The following is an 8,515-nucleotide window of genomic DNA, read 5'->3' as shown; positions in this document are numbered from 1 at the left end:
TGATATGATGGAAATAATGGTGATTATTATGCCAATTTCGTAATTAGTCGACTTTTGGAATTACCCTAATGCACCTTATTCATAAATAATGCAGTAAAATCCCTGTTTTTGTATAAAACAGTAACTTGCTCTGTACAATAAAATTGGCCTATAAAATACTGTCAAAACAATAACCCACGAAAGCTGTCAGCGCCACCATTCTCACACCAATCAGCGACATCATTGTATTGTGAGTCATGCCAATTGATTTGGATTATAATTCGATTGCCCGCAATAGGACAGGCGACGCGACGCTGTTATAGTTATTTGATATTTATAAAGTATGATGATTACAAAAGTGATTATACTGAATAAAAAACGAATTATTGAGAGCCCCAAACGTAGGTATTTAAAAATAATTGCGTCATAATATTAGATAATTTCTTTACATACCGTGTAAAACAGACTAAAAATCAAAAAAACAATAATTATGCAGATTGCAGACTATGCAGTAAAGAAATTAAAAAAATTACGTAATGTATGGAACAAATTAAATGGTATCATATCATAAAAGATAAACAAAAGGATAAATCTTATTTCATAAAAAAATTAACAACCTTAGTTCCTTAAAAGTTAATTAAAAAAAGGGTAAAATATAATAAATAAAACCAATTACAAAACATAATGTCAATAAAAAAACTAAAAAAAAAACAAAAATAAAAAATGCAAAAACTATGCCCCGGGTGAGGATCGAACTCACGACCTTAAGATTATGAGACTTACGCGCTGCCTACTGCGCCACCGAGGCGGTGATGAAACGGGCGAAAATAGCGACCACGTTCTATCGACGAATATCAAGTGAACTTATCGCCGATAAAATGTTGGTTCGTCAGTTCGTTTTTATCAATGGGGGATGTCTGAAAATTTTAAAATCGCCTGATATTTTTTCTGGTGATAGGAATAAGCATTTCTATTTACAGAAAAAAGTTACAGATTTTTTGGTAGCACCATACATTTTATAAAAATAAAAACGTGTTGCTCGACTGCGCGTACGACCCACTTCGGCAGTTATGAGATTTGTCTTAGTCTTTAAAAAAATTCCATTTTGAATCTGTGCTGGCCACAGACACTGACAGTTGATTGTCAGCTTGACATTTTTCTCGGAGAATTCATAAGTTTCATAACCACATCTGGTGAACTATTTATTACTGTTTTCGACTCATTTTCTCTCCCTGGCCTCTGATTTTGCCTCCTTCTACGACTACCTTCGCTCTCGAACCCCGGACCGTGATTTTACTGGCTTAAAACGACGACCTTTAATTTTAAACCCTGGACCTGATTCTACTTGCATTAACGAAGACGTGTGCTTGCCCTGCTTGCTGCCGACGGCCTTTGCGTTGAACCCCGGACCTGATTACAATTTTTAAGCCCATTGAGTTGGGAAAACGTGGATAGGTACTAGCGATTTTGTAAGAGCTAGTTCATCTAATTTGCCAAAATGTGGAACAGCGACAAACACAATGCCTGTGAAGAAGAAATTGATGAAAGATGCAGAGATATTTTGGACAGAGAATGTGTATCCCATTAATTTTGAAAAGTGCAACTACATGTTATTAGAGTGTAATAAACATAAATTTGTCTTGATCTATATTAACATTATTACTCATTTTAGCACCCATAAGTACGTTTTCACATTATTCGATCCAATACCGGATGTTGGACCGATATCCCATACATTACAGGCGTCGTCTTGGATTTTTTCCATTGAAATCCTTCCGACATCCGATATTGGATCAGGTAATGTGAAAACAGGCTAACTCCTAGTAGTGATTCATAAGCGCACCTGCCTACAGATGAGAACTAGAGAAGGACCTGTGCCCTAAACAAATAACTTTAGATTGTTGGTTTATTGTCTGCTTTAAGTAGTTAGTGCTCAAAAAGGAAATGAGTTTGCGATGTGACGCCTACTGCTTTTCACATCACCCATTCAGAAAGGGTACTTTTCGGCCCTGTTAGGAGGGAATTAAGTGACACTTTTCTGTTCAATAACTTTGTCTGGCCTGTATAAAATATTAACGCCACGGAAAGTGTTTGCACATAAGTAATAATCAGTAATCAGTAATTCTTTATTGCTATCATAGGTACATAAGTTGTTACATTTCAGTAGGTATAGCACAGCTATGAACCCTGTAAGGGCACTGCAAATATAGTTCTTAATAACTAAAAATCTTAATACTTATAATCTTATAAATCTTAATACCTATATTGCTATGAGAACATTTTTATGTTGCAACATATTTTAATATTATGTATAAAAAAATTGTGTCAATTAAGTGCATAATATTTTTACAACAGACCTGATTCATATTTTAGTATTTTGCTTATATGATATGAAAAAAAAAGTGTCAAATGGTAGCAATAGTAGATTGTGCAACAAGGGAGAAAAATGAGATATATATCTTGAGTGTAGCAAGGTATTCTTAAATTTAATCCTGAGCGTAGTGAGGGATTCAAGTGTTAAGACACAAGGTGGAATTAAATTTGCTACACATATTAACATCAACTTTTAGGAAATTTATATATAATGATATGTTATATGAACTTTTAGGAAATTTATATATAACTAGCTTTTACCCGCGGCTTCGCCCGCGTAATAAAAGTATTCTTATTCAAACGTTTACAAAAAATAAGATTTTCATTTGGATCCGTAGGTTTCTATGTAGGTACATTTGTCCGCAATTATTTCGATTAAGGTGCAGCGGGGCATTATACTTCTACATGTATCCACTGAACACGCTTACCATATATATTCCCCGTCCCCGTCCCTCCCCTATCCCTATTTCTATCCCTATCCCTATCCCTATCCCTATCCCTATCCCTATCCCTATCCCTACCCTATCCCTATCCCTATCCCTATCCCTATCCCTATCCCTATCCCTATCCCTATCCCTATCCCTATCCCATTTTTTTATATTTAAACCCCATTGCACCACAACAGGGGAGAAGGTACTTCACTTCCGCCTCGTTAGATTTAAAAAACGTTGTATTTATCGTGATCAGCGACCCGATAAACCATAAAAACGATACCCATATTAGTTTTTTGACTTTATTAACCCCTTTTGACCCTTTAAGGGGTAAAATTTTCAAAAAATCTGAAACACGTATTAAGTCATATGTCTCAAGGAATCTTCCTGTGAAGTTTCGAATAAAATAGTCAAACTAATCTTGTTTCCCCATACAAACTTTGAACCCCCATGTGACCCCCTTAGGAGGTGAATTTTGGAAAATCCTTTCTTAGCGCTCCTCTACACTACATAAGGAACCTACGTGCCAAATTTAAAATCTCTAGGACCAGTGGTTTCGGCTGTGCTTTGATATGTCCGTCAGTCAATATATTTTTTTGATATTTAAACCCTTTTGCACCACAACAGAGGAGATGATATTTCACTTCCGCCTCATTAGATTTTTAAAACGTTGTATTTATCGTGATCAGCGACCCGATAAACCATAAAAACGATACCCATATTGATTTTTTTACTTTATCACCCCCTTTTCACCCTTTTAGAGGTTAAATTTTCAAAAAACCTGAAACACGTATTCAATCATATGTCTTAAGGAATCTTCCTGTGAAGTTTCGAATAAAATAGTCAAACTAATCTTGTTTCCCCATACAAACTTTGAACCCCCATTCGACCCCCTTAGGAGGTGAATTTTGGAAAATCCTTTCTTAGTGCTCCTCTACACTATATAAGGAACCTACGTGCCAAATTTGAAATCTCTAGGACCAGCGGTTTCGGCTGTGCGTTGATATGTCAGTCAGTCAGTCAGTCAGTCAGTCAGTCAGTCAGTCAGTCAGTCAGCTTCTTCTTTTATATATTTAGATGATATGTTATATGAACATAAAAAATGGTATGTTATGTAACCATGTAAAAAAAATGTGTCCTTGAAGGGAAAAGTATCACTTTGGTCCCTAATAGCAAAGAGGAAAAGTGCCTCTTTGCACCCTCCTCGCAGTGCAGGGAAGAAAATAACCCTTTCTTTTCGAATCCCAGTCACTACACTCAGTATTCAATTACATATAGAATACTTCACTTTGTTCACAATTCCATTTATATCCTCGCTATAAATATGCAATTTTGCTCCCTCGTAACACAATCTACTATAGTGCTGTTAATCATGCTTTAACAGTATGGAGGGCCATAGAAGAATATGGAAAGCCATAGCCGACTGAATTTGATAGTAACTTGACAGTAACTCGACACACATGACACACCTACAACTCAGAAGTAAAATAAAACAACACAATAAAATAAATCAATTGTATTTTATTATAGGACATTGCAAATTATAAAAAAAAATGTATTTTACCATATTTTTCCTATTGGTCTATCCAACAAAATACACATTTTATAAAATGCCACCGTGTCAGATATTTATGGCTTTCTTTTTTATGATATTATTGCCAGCGTGTAACTGCATTTTAAGGTTGGTAAACAAGACACGGTATCTTACACTCAGGTGGTCTTCACAGCAAAATCACACTCTGGTTGGGCAGTTCCTGCCAACCTATTGAGACCAACTTTCCTTCAGCTCCTTTCTTAATATGAACAATTTTAAATCTGGGTTTTTCTGGTTGGTTTTAGAACAAGTTGGTATAAAGCATGTTTTGGGATCCTTATATCGTGTTTATGTACTTGTATTCATTATAACAAATAGTGTCCGGAACTTAAAAGCGATGATCGTCCTTATATCAAGCAAAATCAGAAGTCAGGGAGGCAAAACGGATCGTAAACAGTTCAGCAGGATCAGGTCCAGTGTTTAAAAGCAAACGTCTTCGTTAATGCAAGCAGAATCAGGTCCAGAGGTTAATATCAAAGGTCGTCGTTTTAAGCCAGTAAAATCAACGTCCGGGGTTCGAGAGCGAAGGTAGTCGTAGAAGGAGGCAAAATCAGAGGCCAGGGAGAGAAAATGAGTCGAAAACAGTAATAAATAGTTCACCAGATATGGTTATGAATTCTCCGAGAAAAATGTCAAGCTGACAATCAACTGTCAGTGTCTGTGGCCAGCACAGATTCAAAATGGAATTTTTTTAAAGACTAAGACAAATCTCATAACTGCCGAAGTGTGTCGTACGCGCAGTCGAGCAACACGTTTTTATTTTTATAAAATGTATGGTGCTACCAAAAAATAACTTTATTCTGTAAATAGAAATGCTTATTCCTATCACCAGAAAAAATATCAGGCGATTTTAAAATTTTCAGACATCCCCCATTGTTTTTTTTCTTTTGTTTGATTCTAAAGTCTCACCAGAAATATACGACTACCTACCTACCTACCTATTGTTAAAGAGGACGCTGTTATTCTGATTTATCCGGTGACAGATAGTTCTGTGTTGTATGAAATTTATAACTAGAGTGACTGATAATTTCAAAAAAGTTGGTCGTAGTAATCAATTAAAACTACCATTAAAATTAGTTTCTATTTTCGAACACTAAGGAATTAAATCTAAATACAATGACGTCCCGGCAGGTAGTTAGGTACTATCCAGTTATTTTACTTTTTTTCAGTTACTTAGAACGGTTTTGCACAACGTCCGTTCCGAATCCGAAATACCCTATTGTTATAAAATATTTCTGTCAATCTAGAAAAACGACGATTTTAAATGATGTGAGAATCGATCGACCCATGTGTTTTCACAATACCACCATTAGAGCCCATTTAGACGGTACGAGAACTCGCATACGAGTTTTATTACATTGCGGTATTTGATGGCGGTGCAAAATTGTGTGTAACCTCACAGCCCGCAATGTAACTAAAATCGCATGCGAGTTCGCACGCAGTCTAAATTAGGCCTTATTGGTCAACCAACCAGCCCGATAGAGCAAAAATTGGCGCCACAAAAAACGACTAAACGAGAGAACTACGAACATTCCAATTTTAAAAACAACACATTGGACATATCCTCACCAATACTGGCCATAAAGAAACAAAAACGGAACGCGAGCTTAAAAACAAAACGTTCGAATTTCAAAAAGCAGCCGTATGCTGCCGGTGGGCCGCGACCGCAACTATTGGCGGGCGGGTGCAATTGACAGGGCCGCTCAATTTATGGCCCGCACTGTCTACCGGCCTGTGGCAAAGAGTTGGGTGGACTAGATGTGGCCTGAATTTTGTAAAATATGTCAAAATAGTGTTGATCAAATCTGACAGCACCGTAATTTTTAGCCCATACATAAAGTGACAAAATGGAAACACAATGTAGACTTCAGTGAAGCAAATAAGGGTCAGTTTCGAAAACGTTGTTTTGTAAAAATGGTCTATCGACTATAAAATGCATATTATATTGTCCTGTGCGGCCTAGATTCATTTACCTACACAAAATAATGCCAAAATCTTATCTTATCTACTTAGCTATTAAATACCAAAGTTAAGTCTAACGTTAAGTCTAATCATCAAGTTTTTATTTATTTTATGTTTTATCATTGTAGTATTTTTTCTTGTTTAATAGTGTAAGTGTACCTATACAGTGCTGTTGTTTTTATTACGTAGGTACCTTTCTGCCAAATAAATTAAATGCCAAATAAAAAAAAATATTAATTGAATGTAACACTAAACGAACACAGAATATGAAACACTAAACGTAGTTTTTTTTTAATAAATAAATATAAATATTGGGGACACCTTACACAGATCGACTTAGCACCAAACTAAGCAAAGCTTGTACTATGGGTGCTGAGTGACGATATACATACTTAAATAGATAAATACATACTTACATACATAGAAAACAGTTTGGCATTTATATTTAAAAATGACACATCCAGAACGTCAAACCTCCATGCAGGCCACTGTTTAATTAATTCTCGCATTGGGATAGTGTGAATTTTGAGTGCAACTGAAGTCAACGGTTATTTGTTTTGTCGTTTTAATTAACGCTTCGACCCGCAGTTTGTCGCCCCTGCATTTTAGATTTTTCGATCCGGAACTATGACAATGACGTTTAGTTTTGACACACACACAAACCTGCAATTTTTTTTATTGAAAACCAAAATTACATATGAAATAAAACTGTGGAAAGAGATTACCCATAATCACATATACCTAATTTATTTAATGCTAATACATTTTGACGTTTCGAAACTTTATCGCTCGTGGCACACCTCGGACACTGGCGATCAAATATATGAAAGAGGCGCGTTCCTAGTACACAGTATAAGCTCGTGTATGTGAACGCGTACCATGCTTGTATGAGTGAGATATGACAGGTAGACTGTTCGCGTTTTTGACAGGCGGTAACAGCTGTGAGGTAACCGAGCGGGGGTGGGCAGCACTTTCAGCGGGGAGCGGGAGTGGCCATACTGTACGATAGTACTCTTTATTGTACTGTGCTCGTGGCCAACGGGTGACTGAGGAAAATTACGAAATGCAAAACCTACTTCAAGTAAATAAATGAGCCATTGATATTAAATTGTTAAGGCTGGTTCACACATAGGTGCAGTCAGTCAAAAAAGTGGTTTACCACTTTTCAACCTTATGAGTTTAATAACGTTCTAGTAAAATTGGGCCAATCACGGCGGCTAATTTGAAGTTAACGACGTAAAGGATAACCTAACCACAAAATTAAAATTTTGAAAAAACCCCCGACCGCGACCTAGTGGACCGATTTTCATGAAACATGGCTAAGAACACTCCCGACTAACTCAGCTTTCAGACAAAAAAACTAAATCAAAATCGGTTCATCCGTTCGAAAGCTACGATGCCACAGACAGACACACACACAGACAGACAGACAGACAGACAGACAGACATACACACAGACAGACACGTCAAACTTATAACACCCCTTCGTTTTTGCGTCGGGGGTTAAAAATAGAGTCAAAAAGTGGTAACACTTTCTTGGCTGACCGTACGTGTTTTATTAACCCCCGACGCAAAAACGACGGGGTGTTATAAGTTTGACGTGTCTGTCTGTCTGTCTGTCTGTCTGTCTGTCCGTCTGTCTGTTTGTCTGTCTGTTTGTCTGTCTGTGTGTGTGTCTGTCTGTGGCATCGTAGCTCTTGAACGGATGAACCGATTTCGATTTAGTTTTTTTTTATTTGAAAGCTGTGTTAGTCGGGAGTGTTCTTAGCCATGTTTCATGAAAATCGGTCCACTAGGTCGCGGTCGGGGGTTTTTTCAAAATTTTAATTTTGTGGTTAGGTTATTTAAAGATGCGTTGTCTTCATTTAATATTTAACCCCCGACGCAAAAATGTCGGGGTGTTATAAGTTTGACGTGTCTGTCTGTGTGTGTGTCTGTCTGTGGCATCGTAGCTCCCGAACGGATGAACCGATTTAGATTTAGTTTTTTTTTTGTCTGAAAGCTGAGTTAGTCGGGAGTGTTCTTAGCCATGTTTCATGAAAATCGGTCTACTATGTAGGGGTTTTTTCAAAATTTTAATTTTGTGGTTATTAAAGTAGTATTTTTATATTACCTTAATAAAAGTTTTCGAAATATCGGGAGCTCGACAAAAATCAAAAAGGTAATCACGGTCTAT

General features: G+C 36.8%; 1 non-coding gene across 1 annotated transcript; it reads right to left on the bottom strand.

Moving 5' to 3' along the window:
* Window positions 1-714: 714 nt before the first annotated feature.
* On the bottom strand, window positions 715-787 carry Trnam-cau. The gene has a single exon. It is a non-coding gene; the product is annotated as a tRNA-Met (tRNA).
* Between the last annotated feature and the right edge of the window lie 7,728 nt (window positions 788-8,515).

The sequence above is a fragment of the Leguminivora glycinivorella genome, chromosome 19 (assembly GCF_023078275.1).
Source record: "Leguminivora glycinivorella isolate SPB_JAAS2020 chromosome 19, LegGlyc_1.1, whole genome shotgun sequence".
Classification (NCBI taxonomy): domain Eukaryota; kingdom Metazoa; phylum Arthropoda; class Insecta; order Lepidoptera; family Tortricidae; genus Leguminivora; species Leguminivora glycinivorella.
Note: the sequence above shows the minus strand (reverse complement) of the source record. Positions and strands in the feature narration are given on the sequence as shown.